The sequence below is a fragment of the Taeniopygia guttata genome, chromosome 1, assembly GCF_048771995.1.
Source record: "Taeniopygia guttata chromosome 1, bTaeGut7.mat, whole genome shotgun sequence".
NCBI lineage: Eukaryota > Metazoa > Chordata > Aves > Passeriformes > Estrildidae > Taeniopygia > Taeniopygia guttata.
The window spans coordinates 36,978,096-36,997,692 of NC_133024.1; the positions used below are offsets into that span (position 1 = coordinate 36,978,096).

The window sequence follows — 19,597 nt, forward strand, 5'->3', positions numbered from 1 at the left end:
GCTGTAATAGAGCCATCTCTGGGGAAACAATGCTGTATTTTACTTCCTGTTGTATTTTCTACTGTTTAGTCTGGTTTAGTTGTAAAACACTTCCTTGTTGTGGATGTCACAGCACTTTCCTTGAGATGTGTTCAGATAATAATCACAGGCCAGAGGCAGAATAGAGTGGTCTTTTTGAAATGTCACAGGAATAACAAAAGGCATCTTTATACTGCTGACTTGCTACACCTTGAAGCATCTAATTTCACTCTGTACTTTTGGAACTGACATGGAGATCACGATTTTGCTTCCTCAGAGCATGTGAAACCTGGAAACTTGGGTGGAATTTTTTTGTGGTTTTGGTTTTAATTTCCTCTTGCCCCCTCAGGAATTAGTTTGTGGTTGTAGAATTTCAGTTTGCTCTGTTTAATGTGAAGGGCTGCATGTTAATGGATCAGAGAAAATTTGGCCTCTTGATGTGTCTGTTCTTTACCAGGGAAGAAGGGCAAGGAGCATGATATAATTATATTTATTCTTCACACAGGAAGAATTTTTTCTTCCACACCTTATGTGTTGCTTATAAAGTACCAGTCCCAAAGTAGTTGTCATTCTGCAAGCTGCTCATATTTAATACCTACTGACGTGCAAATCCCTCAGAAATAACTTGTGTTCAGTGCAGGAGTTGGTGGGAAATGAGACTGCCTGGAACATCCACATGATGCTGGCCTGGCCTCTCACAGCAACCTCAAAGGATTTCTTTGCAGCTTGCCTGTCCTTGCAGCTATAGGATCTGGCTTTATAAATGATTTCAAACACTTCTCAGGGGACAGCAATAAGACTAGGATTTAGCACTGGCTCTGCTTTTCAGTATGTTGGAGGACATATATGACAAAAATAAATACATAAGAAAGCATCACAAATTTTTTGTAAAAGTGGGAGTTTTATGTAAAAGTGGGGGTCAGAATTTAAATTTCTTCACAAGGGGAAGTAGAGGGACAGGTACTGATATCTTTTCTGGGCTGTCTAGTCATAGGACCCGAGGGAATGGCATGAAGCTGTGTTGGGCAGGGTTTGAGTTGGGTATTAGAAAATGTTTCTTTATCTAGGGGATGGTTAGCCACTGGAACAGGATACTCAGGGAAGTGGTCACAGTGTCAAGCCTGACAGAGTTCAAGAATTTGGACAATACTCTCAGGCACATGGTGTGGTTCTTTGGGCTGTCCTGTGCAGGGCCAGAAGCTGGGCTTGATGGTCCTTGTCGATCCTTTCCAACTCAGGATATGACTCTGTTCTATGATTCTAAAGTGAAGTTCTTTGGAGATGCTCTACAGAATGCCAGCCATTTCTTCAGACACATGGCCAGAGCGAGGTGGGATTCATCTCACCTGACTTTAGCCATCTGGAAGTTAGATGAGTATTTTTAGGTAATCACCTGGGCTCTTGCCATAAAAGCAGTAGAGAGAGCCCTCTGACTGACACAGTGCTACCTCTCCCAAGTGGAATACCTAAGATGATTGATTGGTTGGATGGTTTAGAGACGTGGTAATGGGCAAGGAGCATATATCTCTATGAAGGGAATTTATTTATCTGAATAGTCTGGTTGTGAGCAAGAAAGGTCATTTCTAGTTCATCTTCCTTCAAAGCACAGGGTATTAGGAAAACTTCATAGTTTTCAGAGAAAGGCAAGCAATACTAGAAGGAAATTATTTCCAGGAATGCAAGAAGATTATTAGTTCAGTTGGAATACTATTTCTTTCTATACAAACCCTGAAACAATCCTTGAAGGACTCTAACAACTGTCCCTTCGAGTTGAGGTCATTATGAGTGTCCCCCCTCACTCTCAAGTGATGGATCCAGATGACTCCAATAGTTTGCCTGTAGTGTTTGCTTCTGCAATGAAAGCCTACCTATTTATAGTAACTTAAACTAATGGATTCAGTTTTATACACAAGCTCATTGCTTTAATAAATAGATATTATTTAGTGTATAAAGGTTGAAGGAAAGTTAGATAAAGACACCAGCTAATTAATCATGCAGACTGCATATTCCTCCCTCAGCTATATTTAGCTACTGCTTAGCAAGTAAAGGGTGAGTAGATCAGTGCTTGATTACATTGAAAGAACTCTGTGTCGGCAAGGGAGTGAAAACAGGTTTATATTTACTTTTAGGGACAAAAGCAGCATTCCTTTGACATGCAAGTTGTACTCCTTTACTGCTTACATCCCTGTTTGGAATAACGTACACCCAGCTTGCAATTTACCCCACTGCTCTAAGCACCTTGCAGGATTTGGCCCTGGCAGATTAACATGCATTTACAAATCCAGCTGGCTGTGTTTGGAAGCTCCCAAAGGAGTACTTGATTGCCAATTACACTGTTTCTCCTTTCTATCAAATTGCCAAGAAACAGTAACTCAATTGATTTAAAATTATGTCTATCCCACGCAGTCTCGAAACCTTGGAAGCAGGTTATTTTGCTCAGTTGCATGGTGGTGTTTTTTACCCCACTGAATTGTGGTTTTAGGATTGCTCATCATGTGCCCTGTTGGACTCCAGTTAATAACTTGTTTGTGCTATATTAACTGTGTTTTCTATCAGATAATTCTGCCTTCCTGTTAGGAAACAGTATCTCATAGTAAAAGCAAACACAGCTTGTGTCTAGGTTTGGGCAGGTAAATTTCAAACCAGTGATGTGCATTTATTATTTTGTTTAAATAAAATATAAAGAAAGGTGCCACAGTCATAAAATAATCAAGTTTCCTGTCACTAGGAGAACAAACCATGTCTTTGCTTATTATTTGCTAACAATTATTTTAAAAGAAGATTAATAAGGCAGAGAATGCAAGCATTCAGGCTTAAGTGGTTTCAGGGTGAAGGCTGCCCATGGTGCCCCTCCTTCCTCTCTTGTGCCCTGCAGTATCCCTTGGTTTGAATTTAAAGGAATGAGAAGTCGCCTTTGCTGCAAATTGATTATCCTGGTGTGTTCCCTTCTTGAGTGGTGCTTGGGCTTTGAATGACTGTTCAACTTTGTTCAACAAATTTCTCTTCCATAGTCCAACTGAATTTGTAGAGCAGCATTTGAATAGAGAATGATTAACATCACGAAAAGCATCTTTCTGTATATGATTTTGGGTGTCTGACTTGTCTGAACACGTACCCCTAGAAAGCACCAGATGTGTGCTGGAAAAAGCTGATGCCAGCTGGATCTGCTAAGGACCATTACACCTGGAGGGGCCAGGGTAGGTGGAGGTGTGGTGTGTGCAAGTAGAAGCTGCCCATGAAACCTTTGTTTCAGAATATGTCTGTGACAGAAAGGCTGGGAGGCAGTTGCTCATGGAGCCTTCAGCTGAGCTTCTGTTCTCTTAACTCCCTTTTGTCCTCCTGCCTGTCTTCCAGCTCATGCAGCAGGTGATGACCAAGAAGCCCTTGCAGCTCTGTGGTCCTGACTTACCTGAGAGCAGCCTCATTGCCTGCAGGCAAGGAGACAGTGCGGAGAAAAGCTTGGGCTGCTCCTGGGTGCACACGATAGCAATTGTTATTTCGGCTAGTAACTTCTTGGTTGGGAAAGGTAAAGTACCCTTGTGTGGTCGTGATAAATGGCAAACCCATTTAGTAACAGATTGTCTAGCATCAGCTGTCATTAGACATGCATGCAATACACTTTTCCATAGGATTTTGCAGTTGTTTTCTTTGAAATACTGAGGTGCAGGAATTTTCTCACTGTAGGCTTTGGATGAGAGTTTATCAGGCACAGGCTTTTTCTGCCTATCCTTGGTATAGCTTTTCCCATCCTCCTTCCTTCCTGCCTTGGGGGACTGCTGAGAGCACTGACACGCACAGTGCCTGCACTGATCTCTAGGACAAACAGGTTGCAAAGCCTGGTACAACCAGTAACAGCAATTTCATGTGACATCCATAGGGAGTGGATTGCATCTGGTTTGCAGGGACATTGCACAGATCACCTCTGATCTTGCAGGAAATGAGCAGCAACTATTTGTCAGTGACAGTTTTTTGAGGGCTTGTAATCTGGGAGAGAAAATGGGCAGCATTTAACAGAGAGAAGGAAAAAAATACTGGGACTTGAAGGCCCCTCCCATGCCAATTCAAAGTCCATCTTGCAAATTACATGGACAATAGAAATCTTCAGACAGCTCTGATTTATTATGAGTTGTAAAAAAATTGTTCTGTCTTCAGTAAGTTTCACCATGGTGCAAGCAATCTGGCCTGGAAAACCTCAGGCTGTTACAGGTTACAGTCTGGATGAGTAGTGAGTAAGCCATCAAAAACCGTGTTTGAGGAAGACATTTTCAGGCAACCATAACACCAGGTGTTGGTACCAGCAGCTAACACGTGTGGGTTTGTTCATGCACCTTCATAGCACAACCAGTTACTTTCCTGTAGCACTTAATGCAGGTGGCAATCAACAAGATGCTTTCTCATGTACAGTGCTATGAATGAAGATCAGAATTCCAGGCTGGTTTTGGGTAGCTGTTACACTGGAATACTGTAAGCTCGGTGATATTTAATGTCTATTCAGGAAGCAGTGTAGAAAAAAAAGACTTAGGTGTCCACTGTGTGTTGGGTAGAGCCAGTTCATCCCTGTTGCAGAGCATTGCTCAGGCTCACCCAGCCACCAATATGTGGTGAAGAATAAGACCCTTTCAGTGACGTGCAGACCTCTTTTTGCAAGCAATTTGTAAAGCCTTTGGAAATAGTATTAAATAAACAAGACATTATTTACAGTTGACCAGCTAAGTTGAGCTTTAGCCAGTAATCCTGCTTACTAAGCATATTATCAGGAGGAATACACTAGTCTAGACGCTTTTTGTGATTTTTAACTTTGGAATGTAGTTACTCTGAAATAACAGGCTTTGAAAAGAAAATTGTCTGAAATGGTGAGTTCTTCACTGCAACCATTGAGTACATTCAGGGAGAGAAAACATTAAGCACTAAAGGGCTCTTCAACCTAGTGGAGAAAGAGAGCACAAAAGGGTGTCTGAAAGCTGAGGCAGACAAATTTGCACAGAAAGTGAGACACATTTTTGACAGAGTTACAATCCCCTGGAACAAATTATCCTTGGAAATGTAAGATTGTTCTTTCTGTTTTCAAATTAAGTCTTGTTTTAGCCCAACAAAACTGATCTACAATGAAACAGAAAGTACTGGGATCTGTGGAGGAGTAGGTGGGAGTTGTATGTTTGCCTGTGATGTAAAGATCAAGTTACATGATTTGTTGGAGTTTTCTAAACTTGTGTTGTGAATTTAGCTGCAAATGCTTGTCCATACTTCTTCCCAAGGTATCTGCCATGTCTCTTCCCTTGATTTCTAGCTAGCTTATACAAGCATGTTGGTGCACAGACACTTCTTTGTTTATTTGTTTTTGTGGGTTTTGACACAATTCAGTTGACCTGGAACCTCACAGTGTCTGAGCATAGCAGGCCTAAGTGTGATGTTTTCTGAAAGGAAGGAAATAACTGCTTCCCTGTAATGCAGATACCTCAGGCATCTCTCAGTGCCCTTATCATGCACTCTGTATCAGCCTCTGTCCTGAAAGGGCTTCTTTTGCTTGTTGATTAATTGGCTGTGAGATGTGGAAACCAACCTGAGCCAGTTCCAAGGAGACCCATATTAATCACACCATCATGCAAACCATATATGGCAAACTGAGTAAGCAGCTGCTTTCAAAATCTTTGGGAGACTTTAAAGCATAGGGACAAGAGCCATACTTACATACTTTTGATAGCTAAATAAAGCCTAAGTTCTAAGTGTGATGCTTCAGCAGACAAATGAAATGGAGCATCTGGATTCCCTTAATGTATCCTCCAAAAAACGAGGGGGAAAAATGTTTATGACTAAGGAATGAATGATCATAGAATACATATGCTGAGCAAGGGAGCCTTGTTGGGGGACTGAGAAGGAAACTCTTGGGAGCTACCTCTAGGTTTAAGTAATAATGGGGAGCAGGCTTTTGGGATCACATGCATGCACTTACCTGCCAGTTTAAGCTCAGTTTACACAGAAAGTCAAGATCTTGTTGCCTCTACCTTTGTCTTTTAGGTGGCACACCATGTCAGGTCTTTACTATGAACTGGGATGCCATTCACTAGATTAGGTTGCTCAGGGCCTCATCTAGCCTGGCCTTGAGTGCATGCAGGGATGGAGCCATCCTCAGGTTCTCTGTGCAACCTGTTCTAGTGCTTCACCAACCTCACAGTAAAGAATTTCTTCCTAATACCTTATCTAAACCTACCCTTTTCCATTGAAAGCTGTTCCCCCTTGTCTTAGCACTCCATGCCCTTGTGAGAAGTCCTTCTCCAGATCTCTTGTAGTCTCTTTAGATACTGTAGGGCTGTTATAAGTTCTCCCTGGAGTCTTCTATTCTCCAGGCTGAACAACCCCAGCTTTTTCAGCTTGTCTTCATAGGATAGGTGCCCCAGCCCAAATATCATCTTCATGGCCACCTCTGGCCTCAGTCCAACAGGTCCATGTTCTTCTTACATTGGGTGCCCCAGAGCTGGACACAGCACTCTAGATGGGATCTGACTGTAGGGAGGAAAGGTGCAGAATCAGGACACTGAATTCTGGACTCTGAGGGCCCACTGCTGGGTCATGTTGAGCTGCTCGTCCACCAGCATGCCCAGGTCCTTGTCCTCAAGGCAAGGCCTTGTTGAACTTGATGAGATTCAAATTGGACCACCTCTCCAGCATGTCCAAGCCTCTCTGGATAGCAAAGATACGTTGAACAGCAGTTTTGTTTCAGGAGCCCCTTCCCATTCTGTGGCCAGACTCCATGGGGGGGTCGGCTGTGGAGGAAGTAATTACATGTGTTTGGCTAATTGAACCTCAAGTCTAAAGGCATGGGTACAGGTGACTGCAGACAGCCTGGGCATGCTGAGATCTGGCATTGCTGAGTGTTTGTGACTTGCGCTTTGCAAGGTGCAACAAAGAAATTATATGCAATTAAAATACGCTTCACTATTAATTATTTAAATGCAATTAAATGATGCTTAATAGACTGTGTAAGCTCACGCCCACACCTAACTCTGCTGTGACTCTCTATAATGCACCAATACACCAGCCTTTCTGGAAAAGCAAATCCACGCAATTAAGCAGGTGTTTCCTCGCTCACTCTGCTCTCCTTTTTTCACTAATGGTTTGCCCAGGGGGGAACCTGATTATTTGCTTGCAATTAGAGGAAATCACAGCCAGTTGGTAGTGGGTTAGTGTGGGAACACTTTTTACCAGCCTTGGAAGTTGGGGTTTTTTTGTTTTGTTTGGGTTTTTTTGTTGTTTTTTTTTTCTAATACCATCAGTGAATTAAGCTCTGGGAAGAATTATTCATAAAGCCTATGCTTTAGGAAGCAATGGGACTCTGTTCTAGGAGTGTTTGTTTTCTTTAGGATTTCTTACTTCCCCTAACTCTGACTCTGTCTTGTTGCTTTTCTCCTTCCCACCTGTCCCATTCCCTCATTGTTTCATGTTTTTATTTTTCATTCTTTCTACGTACCTGTGTCATGTTCCTCCTTCACACTTTCGTCATTTATTACTACCTTCCTGTTTCTCATTCTGTCCACTGCTGCCCTAGTTAGCTCCCCCTTCACTCCTTTATGGATTTTTTTTCCCCCACCCTCCCATATCTCCCAAGCATGACATAATGAGGAACAGATTGGATTCCTTACTGGGCTTGTCAGTGAGGAGCACCATGTTGATGCCAGGTTGAGCTGATATGATATGATACTACAGACAGGAGTTGGAAATAAGTAAACGTGGTTATTGTGGCACATTGAGATTCTTGGCTCTGCCCCAAGGGATTAAAAAAAAAAAGGAAAATGGAAGGGGGAGTGAGAAACCAGCTGAATAGTCTGTTGCAGCTCACTCAGAGTGGAAAAAAACATGCAGAGCAGAGCATCAACTATATTTTTGGAAACTGGTCTTATAGTGGCTTCATCAATCATGCTACTTTATATCATTGGATTTACACAATAAAAATAGTGTGGTTTCCACACTTCTCCTTGTTTGAAAGGTCTCCCAGCAGCACTGAGAACAGAAACTTTGAGTCTCCATAAATTGCTTGCAAGACTGGGGTTGGGATCCTGTCTGGGTATCACACAGAGTTGATAATGTGATATTTCAGTCAACTGCATGCTTTATATGAATGGTATTTTCAGTTTAGAGGAAGTCTGAGATCTGACAATCCCGTAAAGGTGCAGTATAAAGAGGTCCTTCTGCAAATAAAGCAAGCTGTAGCATGTTCCAGACTTAATGACACTTACAAGTATCTTGGTACCCATAGACAGTATTTATTCACAGTCTTTCTTTTATCTTTTAACTTTTCTTGGTTATTACAAGTAAACAGATAATGCAGGAGCAAACAACCCATGCCAGGTACGGGTTTTTAGTTGTGGGATATGATAATTCAGGGTTTGCCTCAAAAACACATGCTTTCATCTCAAAACTGAGACCTGTTCAACAAATATTAGTACTTCAGCATTAAGAAGAGATCTCAGTGAAGATTAAGAAGTGATGCTTGGTTTTCTTCTACCATGTCCTTGTTTGCACTAGGTAGAGGTGCGGTGCTGAAAGAGTGTGAACCTGATGAGAGGGACATAACCTCACTGTGCACCTGAGTCTGTCCAGCTCTGTGTGTGCTCTTGTGTGTACATTGTTATACCCAAGGAGCTGGTGAAAATTAGCTTGTGAAAGCGAGAGCAGCTTAAAGGAAACCATACTGTACAAGAACTGGGTAGAAACTGAGCCTCGCACGTAGAGGACCTGAGTAACCCATTTTTGCCAGTCAGCTTTCAGTGTGATTGATGGACAGTTACTTATAACTCTGTTTCAACTTACAAGCATCACATTTTTGTTTTCTGTTTATATGTTTTAGTGATTTTAAAGTAAGTGCTGCCCTGGCAAGGCTTGTCAGGACTGAGCTGGGGGTAACTAAGCCAACTGCCTGCCATTTGACTCCGGTCTCCTGCACTCCTCAGTTGGAATACTGTTCCAATCTGAAGTCCTCCAGCCTACACATGGGGAAGGAAGACAGTCATGTGTTCTCCAAATAAATAAGGCAGTTTCCAGCTCAGCAACTGGGTGGACTCAACACATCCCTGCCTTTTGTGATGACATGCCTGTCACACGCTTCTTTGATGCCTCTATTATTTTTACAATTCATGGGAATGTTGGAGAGTATCTGTGGCCTGATTGGGGTAGATTGATGTGATGTGAACAGTGCTCAGCACCTGGGGACGGCACCCTGCAAGTCACTTTCGCCTCCTGCTCATGGGACTGTGGGTCCTCTGGAAAGGATGAGGTTCTACAGGGTGCGGGTTTCAAGTCCCTTTTCTTACCTGAAAATGATTCATTGGAGGATTTTCAGCAAATCTGTAGCTTCAGATCTCCTCACAAGTATATAGGCAGTTCCTCCTGATCTCAGTCACAGTTTGGTATGGAGTATTTCCAGGGATTTGTGCCTATCTCTGTGAGTAGGGATAAAAGCATTATTTTACAGAAGTGATGCTGGTGGTAAATGCATTAGCTTTCATAAGGTCCTCTCGTACCAGGGAGATGAGAGCCCTCTCAGGACAAGAGTACTCTTGAGGCTTGATGATGTTTCCATTGTAGTCAATTGGCTGGGACAATGAAACATCAGCTTCCCTAGGGAATACTCATGCAAATTCAGACTTTCTCCTGGATATTCTTGATTATAACTGTAGGGGTTGATGAGCTTTCAAAATTGACTGTATCTCATTGTGTGGATTGGCAGAAAGAAGGGGAGCAGCAGATGTCAACAACTGTGATGCTGATCTCGGGTACAGCAGTGCAGAGTAAATGTGCTTTTTTGAGGTAACTATTCAGCTGTTGAGGCTCCAGTCTGCCTTCACTCCCACATATGAGTGACAGGCTTGGCCACACTGTTCAACTGGGATTCTTTGCTTCTAAAAACAGGGTTTGGACATCCTCCTACTTGGGATGACATTGCTTTGCCAGTGAGGTGGGAGAGGGCATCCACAGTTCTCAAGGTTTTAAAAGACTTACTAATGCCACTGGTCAGGATTTCTGAAGAAAATGTTAATCAGGACTTTCACTATGAGTGTGTTTAGTGTGACTCCTCATCCTAGGAAAAACAGTTTAAGTGCCTAAGAACTTGCCAGTTACCCTGCTCTAAGATGCACTGGAGGAAGTGAGAAAGAAATCAACAGAGACTTCAGTACTGAATCTGCTAAAGTTCAACAAGCCCATCCTAAGGCTGCTTTGTTTTGTAACAGATGATATTAATAGGTCACTGATCACTTAGCAGAAAATGAACATTGGTGTTCTAGGGTTTTTCTTTAAAAAAAAAAAGGGAGAACTAAAACTATCATACAAAGAAATTGCACCATCACCAAACTAGTTTTTTCTGTGAAGCATGACATTCATGATGTGGATAAACAAGCCAACCTTAAAGGATGAACTATTTGCCTTCTCACATGAATATTAAAGAGTGAAATCACTCTTGCTCCAGATGAGATAGTAATAGGTTTCTTTTCTTGAGGAACGAAGTGTTGTCTTTGCTGTCTCAGAGGGGAATGCTCACATGAATCTTTCCTCCATGAAATGCCACTTCTTTGGGCAGTGTATCAAACGATGGTCTTATTCCACATGCTTCAAAAGAAAAGAGCTCTCTAAGAATCTGTTTTTCACATTCCAAAAGATATTTTAGATCTAATCTCTGCCTTGTGATGATACAGCTATTTATATATCTCTAAACACCAAAAGCAATTAGACATCTAAAGAAAAATGAATGAAACCCTCTCCTCCCCTACAGCCCTCTCTATTTGTATATTGTCTGCAAGATTATATTAGTCTGGTCATGTGGCATGCAGACATGTACTGCAGAAAGTACAGCTCCACGGCATGTTACCCATCATATGTTCTTAGGTTTTCTGTAGTGACAGGGCTTTCCCTCCTACCTAACTACACATTTAATATGCAGTTGTCTTGTTTTCACATTAGACCTTAGTGATGATGCTATGAATGTGGGATTGCATCATCTGGCTTAGTTTGCCTCCCTTTTCATAACTATCATCTTGGGTATTAAGTGGGATGGCCAGGAATTCTCTTCTGTGGTTTATTCCCTGCCTGCATGGAGCAGTGTGTGCGTGCACGAAGATGTTTTGTTTGGTAGAATTTTTGCTTTTTGTTTTTAAATATGCATGTCTGCTCCACGCCTGTATTCCTGGAGGAATTAAATTTGTGGTCTTGGACTGGGCCCCAAGAATGCTTTTACTGTAGCAGTCATTGATTTAACTCTCATGGTAGACACATCTCCTCTGCTGGTGGGGCAAAAGCGGGATGGAAGAGAGGCATCTGTGTTGGGTTCCTCCTTGTACAGTCCTGCTCTATCATTACAGAGAAAAAGAGGACATGTTTTCCTCTTTTCCCTGAGGACAAGCCCGGGACTTGGAGGTTGCTGTGGGGAGGTGGGTGAAGAAGATGCTGCCACCTCCTCACTACACACAGTCTGGCGGGCAGGTCGTGGGTGTTTGGCTGCTGAGAAATCGCTCGAGGTTTTGTCCAATAGCTGGACCTCAGTTCTTCCCAGGCTTTAGACCTTGAGTCAGTCTTCAGACCCGCTGTGACCAAAAAACACGTCCTGTTTACTGCAGTAGGATTCTCAGGGCTGTTGTTCTGTGATGGAATTTGATTTGTTTTGGGTGTTTTTGCCCATTTCTAGAATGTGCTGTGTCACAGACTAGCAAAGAACACTAGCAGCAGGGAAAGCGTGAGCTTTATTTGTTTGGGGATTTTATTGTTTTGTTTTCCAGTGGGTTCCTTTGAGAATTGTTTAAATATGACATTGAGCTGATACTAACTCAAGCCTGTTTCTTTTTCATTCCTTAAGGACGATAAGGTTAGACGATCAGTTTCAAATTCAAAAAGATTTTTTAATTAAAACAAGATAAAATAAGGACAGACCCCCTAGTACTTTAAGGGCATTATATACAGTTAGCCACAGTGGTTGGGAAAGGTGTGGGGTTATCTCCAGAAACGTCATTTCCAGGGTCTAAAATAAATAGGAACATGTGCGGGAGGGTGTTATCATTTGGGGAAAAATTCAGGCATGGAAATTATCATTTCAATAAATATAAAAATGGATAAAGCAAGCACATACAGTAACTGCTGCATAATGTCATCTGCTATTTATTTCTGAAGTATAAAGCAAACAAATATGATCTAATAGGGAAAATGGCTGCTTTGAAAGCCAATAAAAAAAGAAAGCTGGGGCGTGCACCCGAGTCTGTAGATCATGCTTTTTTTGTTTGTGGTAAAATTAGAAATAGATACATTGGCCAAAGCTCAGAATATTGGCTCAAAGCTGGGGGGAAAAAATGTTTGGAAATACTGTGATATTTCGTGGGAGTCCAAGTGCCTTATGCTTTGTTCTCATCCATATTGAGGGCTTCGTGGTGAGACCACATTCCTCTCCTACACAGTGGTTGCAGGAGGTGGTGAGCTGTGGGAGTAAGTGCTCGGGCACATCCTTGGGAATGTGCATGACACGAAAATAACTGTTATTCCCCCAGGTCCAGGCAGAGGTGTTTTATTATCCTGAGGTTAGATCACCAAGCTGTTTGCTCCCTTTGAGGCAGCATCCCTCCATTCCTGCAGTGGTCGCTGTGGTGGGACCCAGTGCCAGTTGTGTCCTATAGGCATTTTTGTTACCAGTAAGCTTATTGATGATGTTCCTCTGCTCACATCTGTTACTAATAGGTTTAAATTTTATCAGTGTGGAGTCAGCCCCAAAATGTTGCACTAGTAAAGATCTGGCTTTCCTGACTCTTAAAAACATTCTGCTCATTTTAAATGATCCCTGATCACCTTCTGCATCCTGCAGTTTGGGATCTATCCAGCATGTTGATGGATATGTTTGTATTGAGGGCTTTTTGGGAGCAAAAATTTGTCCATTTGTCCCCATGTACTGGGCTTTGATCCAGACTGGGGGAAGTTCTCACAGGGACTAAATGTACTGCCTTTTTGGAAAACTGAACTGGGAGATAAGCACCTGCTGCACTCCAGTAGCATGGGTGTGCAGCCGTCGAAGCAGGCTGAAGCGCATCCCAATACACAGAGTATGGGTTTGGGCTCCTCAGAACCTATTTGCTGTACAGACATGCTCCAGTTGCATCATACTGTTGTTGGTGTAGGCAAGGTTTATTCTGTCTGTTAGAGGCAGGGAATTTAAGACCTGGAAGGATCATTATTCATATTTTTGAATAATGGAAATAATATATTACTCTGATTTTTCCATCTTTGTGATAGCATATGTAGCTTAGGCAATTTTGGTCTAGGAAACAGTGGAATAATTTAAAGAATTATATGCTGATTTTTTTTTTATTCTTACTGTGAATAAAATACTCAATTCTACTCTGAATTTGCTGACATTTTATTCTTCATTCCTGTATTTGTTGACACCTGCTTTTTTTGACACTGTTTTGGGGGTTTATTACTTAATTTTCTGCATATTCTTGCATACGTCACTTTCATTAAGTAAAGTAGAAAGTTTTTTATGTCACTTCATTCTGAAGCTACTATGTCTGTAAAGATGATTTCTGCCAATCTGGTATAGAGATACATGTTCTAACACAAAATCTGCTGTTACAGTGTACTTGCATTTCTGCAAGGCTTTTGACTTGGTACCACCACATCTTTTGTTTTGGCTTTTGTAGGCATAACAGTACATACTAGATGGATTAAAAACTGGTTTAATGATGTGTGTCAAAATGTCATTGTTAGGGAGAGGGTATCAGTGAGGAGGTTACTTCTCACTGTATACTCCTTGGAGCAGTTCTTGTCCTGATGCTACTCAGTATTTTTGGCAGCAAGCTAGAAAATGGTCTTAAATATTTACAGATGTAATAAAGATAGGTGAGGGTGCTAAAGATGAGGAAGCTATTTGCCAGTTAAATTTGCCAGGGTTAAAACCAGCTAATTCCTGAAGCATAAAAAAATACACTGGCCAGAAAAAAATAAAGTAAAGGTATCATATTCTGATGCTGGCAGTGGGGTACTGAGTAGAGACAGGAGGACACTTCAGTCATTGCAAGGAGATAGGAAAGCAAGGAGCTTAATATAGTTTTTTTAATCCAAGAAAACATAGTTTGGCATCTTCATCCCTCCATGTAGTTGCACAGACAATAGTTACTGAAAGGCAGCATCTTTGTGGTTCTCCTGGTGAACTTGTTACAAGACCCAGTGACTAGAAGTCCATGTGAGAAATCTTATTTTGAATTAGGGCTGCTGCTTACTAATGAAAGTCAGTAGGTACCAGAATGGTTGCAAAGGAAGGTGATAGTCCCGTGGCTTGGAAAATCTAAAAAGAGTTACTTGGAAAAGAAAAACATATATATATATATACACACACACATACCAACTCCACCTGCTCATCCTGACACTTTATCATCCTTGACAAGAATGAAGATTACTAGTGTTGTCTTCAGGAAGTTTTTGATACTTGAGGTTTTCTGTGCAGCTGATAAATAAAATCAGTTCTGTGTTTCTTCTCTCTGACTTGTCCACTAGGTTCAGAATGGATGAATCACTGCTTTATCAATACATAATTAACTGGGGATGTGCTGTGTATCTCTTTGTCTATTTTTCTCTTTGTTTGGTTAAGGCTTTTGGGGTTTGTTTTTCTTTTTTTTTTTTTTCTTTTTTTTTTTTTTTTTTTGTTTTTGTTTGTTTGTTTGGGTTTTTTCTTTTCTGTTCCTTGGAGAAGGAGGGACCTTATTTTGAGATAAGAAATAGAGAATGATGGACGAATGCTTAGTCTTACTAGTTTGGCCAGGGAAGGTTGTTTCTGTGGTCAAGATCATGGCGATAGCTCTTTGAAGGGAGGAGAAATTTTTCTGCTGCATGATTAACAGAGAACTTGGAAAAAAATTCATCTCTGCAGCAGGGCTCATCCATCATCTGGGGCAGTCATTTTTGCCTTTATCTTCTCCAATAATTTCCCTGCCATGCCTCTCCCAGGAACTGTGAGCACCAAGGCCATTTTTTCCCTTCAGAGTCAGGCAGCCTGAAAGCAATTTACCTTGAGGCCAGTGTCTGTGATGTGCCTGAGGAGTCACACCCAGTAGTGCCCGCCTCTCCCTGCAGACCTGGCAGACTGGCAAGATGAATTCCACCCAAAAGTGTTTTTTTTTCCTCTTAGTGAGCTATAATGAGGCTCAGGAGCATTTAGCTTACATACCAGTGTGTTATAGGTGCCTGTGTTTTGGTGCTGTCAATCTATGGGAGGTGTGGCAGAGGCCTTGCTTTGTGTCTGCTTATTAGCTTTACATATCAGCAGTTGGAAACCAATGGTATTTCACTTGGGAAGGACGAGACAACCATTATTTGTGAAATAGTTTTTCCAAAAAAGTCCATTTGATCATGGGGAGCAGTTATGGACCTCAGGAAAGTCTGACAAAGGAGGATAGAAATAGAGGATGCTGTGGATCAGTTCACATAGAGAAGGTTATCTCTGCAACCTTTAAAGGCTGGAAGTTTAATTTTTCTTTTTAAATGAAAGCTTAAATTCTGTAGATGGCTTTGATAAGGTGGCACATAGATTTTTCATCTCCTGTTTGTTATTACTGTAAGGTCGGGAAAAGGTCCTGTGTTAAGGATATCTAGGAGAAAAAAAAGAAAAAAGTATAAAGTCTTCACAGGCCTGAAGCAAAAAAGGGAAAAAAGCCAGTTAACCAGGAATGGCACATCAAAGCAGCTTATGAGGAAAGTATCTGTTTGTATTCCCACGGTAGTTCCTCTTTGCCACTACCACCCCTGGAGCATGTTCTTGACCTCAGCAGAAAATTATTACAGTAGATTATTTTGGTTTTATTTTTTAAAATTTATTTTCAGGAATGAAAAAAAAAAAGGTGGTGCAGCCAGAGGAATGCACAGACCAGCAGAGAAAGTAATCTTGTGATGGAACAGAGCAGTCTGTAATTATGATTTATTTAGTTTTGATTTGCAGCACATTGAACTTCCTTCTCTGCATTTCTTGCTTCTGTAGATCAGGCACAAACATGTAACTACAGTTAATAATTGTGATTGTTCAGGTATTTGCAAAACCCCTTGAAAACAGACTATTGACTTGTAGGTTGGTGGGCTTGTTTAGAGTTTTCTTAATATATTTTCTCCTTCATGGACAGAATATTATTGTGCAGTTTGAAGTCTAGTGAGAAGTTACTTTAATGTTCTCTCTCCTTTTGTTCCCCCAGAAAGGTAAGAGAAATTCTCACCAGTCCCAGCTAGAGAGGGCTCAGATTGGGAGGGAACAGGGAGGTTGCACACTGCTTGTTCACTCCTGTTCACATCTCAGCTTTCCATATTTGGTGTTTCCATCCCATTCTTGGGCCCTCACCAAAGCAACTCCCTTCAACCCAGTTTATTACTCTTGCCTGGACTTTAATTTTTTCTCCCTGTTAGGTGCAAAAGAGCAGGTAATTTAAATACAGATATTTAAAATGCCTGTGATGCACTTCTACAAAGTGTTGGCAATGTTGTAGTGCTTTTTTTCCCTTTAACTTTCTGCAGTGTAGTCAGCAGAGGATGGTCAGTGAATCTGGCTGCTGCTGTGTGTGTGTTGGCTGCCGTTCAGAAGCCCTCATTGCCTGGCTGTGGTTCTCCCTGGTGCCAGTTTTATCTTATGAGAAGGTGTTTGCTTTTAATGATTCTTGCCTTGTAGCAGTGCTGGCAGCTGGGATGCCATCCTGTCCCTGAGTGACAGCTCTGCTCCCAGCCCCTGCTGCAGAGATTAATATGAGCAGTCGCCTCTAAAACATTTTAATCTCACTTTTGGTCGTTTTGAAAAATGGGTAATCAAACCCTGTAAATCATCACCCAGACACAGTAAATAATGCTTAAAGTTGTTCAGCACCAGTCATGGATTGCACCTCGACCTTAAATCATCGCTGGCCAACACCCTGGCAAGCTCATCACGTAGTGACGTGGCATCTTGGGAAGGTGTCCCATGAACAAAGCTGAGGAGTTTTGTGTGTTTCTGTCTGGCCAGGCTTCATTTCAACTGTGACTGGGAGGGTTGGTGCCTTGCATCACCTGGCACTAGGTGCAGGTCTTGTTGTGGGGAGGGAAGAAAGGTTTCTGGTCTTTGCAGAGACTTGAAGGGAGACTTGAATTGGCCCAGCACCTCCACTGGGTTTAATGGCTCTTTCTGCTAATGTTCTGGGATTTAGGGAGAAGTGCACATGCTCTGTAATAACCCTCAAAACCATCTGGCTGTGGAAGTTTGTAAGAATACTGGTTTCCTGTAAGAATAATTTGTCTGCCTTAATGTTACATTATGGGTATGAATTGTCACGTCAGCATTAGAATAATTAATGCAAATGAATGTTTTTCATGCCTAAAAATGACCTTTCCCCTTTTTTGTCTAGCAGTTGTGCACTTGTCAGTTGATGTCAGTAACTGAAATTCCTGAAATGCATTTGCTGACCTGTGAGAACCTCTGAGACAGATGCTTATGGCACAGGCAACACACTCAGGCACCTTGTACAGCTGAACTTTGTTAAACTAAATGAAAGTTCTGTCTTGGTAAATGAAAAAACCCCAAAATCTCTAAAATTGCTGCCAGCATGTGAACGTCAATGTTTAGGAGATAACAGAAAGTTGGAACAATAGAGGAAGAGGCCATATGATACTATTTAAATGAAGTTTCATTAAATACAGCTTCATCAAGTCCTTCATTTTTAATAATGTCAGTGGATGGTGCTGTGGGTGTCACCTGGATCCCACCAGCCGGGATACGGCCAGGGCTGCCTGGAGCATCGGCCATCGGCACAGGAGGAGCTGTGGGTTGGCAGGTGCAGGAAGGAGTTAGTCCAGAGGACCACTGGAGTATATAACTGAGAGTTAAAGCTTTTTTCTACTATCTTGATATTCTAATTAAATTGCAAGCTCAAAGGAAATGTGAAAACCTTAGCAAGAGTGGGCTCTTCCTCCATCTTCCTGATCCTGTGCAACAACTGAGAATTAAGAGGGGCCCTCCAGAGGCAATGAAGGACTGGCATGTCTGAAGGCATGCAGGTCCAGACCTCAGGTCAGTGGAGGCAGCAGTATTACCTGAAGAGCCAAAAGTAGGTCGTGATTTAATATGCTTCCGGGGGATGAAATTAGACAATGTATTCTATACTTTCAAATAATTTTCCTATATTCAATCTCATTTAAAAATCATGGAAAGAGCTGTTACTCATCTGGTAGCATGGCATACTGTTCTGCTTATACTTTTGATTCTTTTTGACTGTATTGATGTTTTTTATTTGGGTGAAATTAATATTTTGGAGTTTTGCAGATTTTAGGTGGACATTTGCTAATTTTTACTGGATGAATAAGTGTATCATCAGGAGTATATTAAGGGGTGATCATGTTCTTAACTTTCCTCAACATTCTTTATAGTGCTTAAATATGCAGAAATGTAAAGATGTGAACAACTGATTATCTGGTTGTGGATGACATTAGATTTCAAAGCACATTTTTCCGCTCTCTTTCACATGAAGGATTGGACCAGATGGTCTTTTGAGGTCCTTCCAACCTGAGGTGTTGCATGTTTCTAGCATCATGTGTATTAGCATCTTTCAACAGTCCTCCTTCCTGCTTACAAAGAAGTCTTGCCACTTGCAAAGAAATCTTTAACAAGTTTGTTCTACACCAATATGCAACTGGTAGATTGTGCCGCTGGAAACAGTGATATCTGAGCCACTATTGAGGTGGGGATATCTGAGCCATTATCATTATATGCTGTGCTTTTGCTCCAGCTGTACTCTGCTTGGATGATAGCCATGCTGCCTGCCCTTTGGGCTCATTCCCTGTGAAGCAGTGAACCTTGCAAGCCTGACATAGCCTCCAAACCTGCAGAAGAAAAAAAAACCAAACCCAAACAAAATAAACCAAAAATAAAAAAACAACAAAAACAGAGCCCATACAACAAAACAAAACAAAAAACCCCAAACAAACAAAAAAACCCCAAAAAACCCCAACCAAAACAACAACAAACAAACAAACAAACAACAGGGAAAAACCTCACATTGATAAAGAACCTACTTTACCAGCCCCAGGGAGATTTATGAAGATACTAGTGCCAGGTGAGCAGCTGTGACATAGGTTTAATGGCAGATTTCAGAGTTTTGACCTTTTTGCAGAAGCTTTCGTGCCTGACCATGTAGAGCTATGCACTGGTGAAAGGAAGGAACCTTGTTGCTATCCGTAACTTTGATATTCACTTCTGAATACTGGGAGGTATTACTTGCTGAGAGTACCACATTGATACAAATACTAAAATCCAGACTGTATAAAAATATTACTTTTACATAAAGAATCCTTTTACACATGGGTGTAGTGAAGATTTAATAATTTGGTTTAAGGATCTCAGAAAAACAACTAAAAGGTTGATCAGGTACTGGAAAGAGACTGGGAGGGGGGCATGGCAGAGAGAAGTAACAATACACAAAGAGTAACATGAAGTCTCTTGAAAGCTTTTGTGGTAAAATCGTTCCTTAAAGTGTTTGAAATGGGGATGGCAAGTGATATTCCCAAAAATTAGTGACAAAGGCAGCATCTGCTGAGAAAATGCATAGTGCAGTAT

At 41.5% G+C, this 19,597-nt stretch overlaps 1 protein-coding gene and 1 long non-coding RNA gene across 14 annotated transcripts in view; both read left to right on the forward strand.

Annotated features, from left to right (window-relative positions):
* FAT3 (FAT atypical cadherin 3) overlaps nt 1-19,597 on the forward strand; it is a 394,190-nt gene that overhangs the window by 117,423 nt on the left and 257,170 nt on the right. The gene's annotated exons all lie outside the window — the stretch shown is intronic.
* On the forward strand, nt 8,200-18,667 carry LOC140683731 (uncharacterized). The gene is made up of 2 exons (XR_012055106.1): nt 8,200-13,042; nt 13,136-18,667. It is a non-coding gene; the product is annotated as an uncharacterized lncRNA (long non-coding RNA).